At 37.5% G+C, this 902-nt stretch overlaps 1 long non-coding RNA gene across 1 annotated transcript; it reads left to right on the top strand.

Annotated features, from left to right (window-relative positions):
- Positions 1–6: 6 nt before the first annotated feature.
- Positions 7–728, top strand: LOC109593679 (uncharacterized). Its single transcript, XR_002191107.1, has 4 exons — positions 7–142; positions 194–267; positions 321–415; positions 466–728. It is a non-coding gene; the product is annotated as an uncharacterized LOC109593679 (long non-coding RNA).
- Positions 729–902: the final 174 nt, after the last annotated feature.

The raw sequence follows: 902 nt of genomic DNA, 5'->3' as shown, positions 1-902 counted from the left end.
ATCTCTCCTTTATATTTTGTAGGATGTTGATGCTTACATTCATCAGAGTGGTAGAACTGGTAGAGCTGGTCGGAATGGAACTTGTGTGATGCTGTACAAACCGAACCAGGAATTCATGATTAACCAAGTGGAAAGGAGAGCAGTGAGTGACCCTCTCTCTCATTTGAGCTGATGTCCATTCATTTATTAATAGAGGATATCTGTCCAAAGGGTTGGTGCTCCTCAATCTTCCGACATTGTCAAGGCCTCTGATGATGACACCATTAAGTCAGTATACTTCAGTATTCCTTAAAGTTACGGCCAGAAATTGTGTACTGTAGGACTAGTGTGTGGTGCTGCTGCGGTGGCGGTTGGTCGGTAGTGTAACGAGGTGGTCCGCTCGGGGCTAAACTGGTCATTATCTGAGGCTCTTACAGTAAAATAGTTATCCGTCTATTAGTCTCTACTTGAAAGTATATTATGTAGTTCCTGACTGAGAGACAACTGCTCACTGATGATAATACGAGGATGTACTCACTCATCAAACAACTTCACATTTTGACTAGGAAGTAGGAGGAGCTCAACAAAACATGGATTTTTAAAATAAATTTGTATTTTTAATTTTAAACTATAATTATGCTATATAAAGCATAATATCTATGAATTAAGTTATGAAAAATAAAAAATTAATCCAAACTGTTTAAACTAATTTATATGGCATCCAGTTTTTCTACAATCTGATTCATTGTTGGTCGCTTCAGAGGATCATCGCTCATACATAAATCAATAAGAGAGTGTAAAAGAATGCCTTGAGTATATCTGTTACATCTTGGTCTAGTACCAATAGTTTTCACTTGACTAAGCATGTCTTGAAAAAAGTCCATGTCTGGAAAGCGACACACGATTATTTCACAAAGAAGAAC

Source organism: Amphimedon queenslandica, unplaced genomic scaffold (genome assembly GCF_000090795.2).
Source record: "Amphimedon queenslandica unplaced genomic scaffold, v1.1 AMPQUscaffold_202_Cont27771, whole genome shotgun sequence".
NCBI classification, from domain to species: Eukaryota; Metazoa; Porifera; class Demospongiae; order Haplosclerida; family Niphatidae; genus Amphimedon; species Amphimedon queenslandica.
The sequence above is the reverse complement of the archived record's forward strand: the minus strand, read 5'-3'. Positions and strand labels throughout refer to the sequence as shown.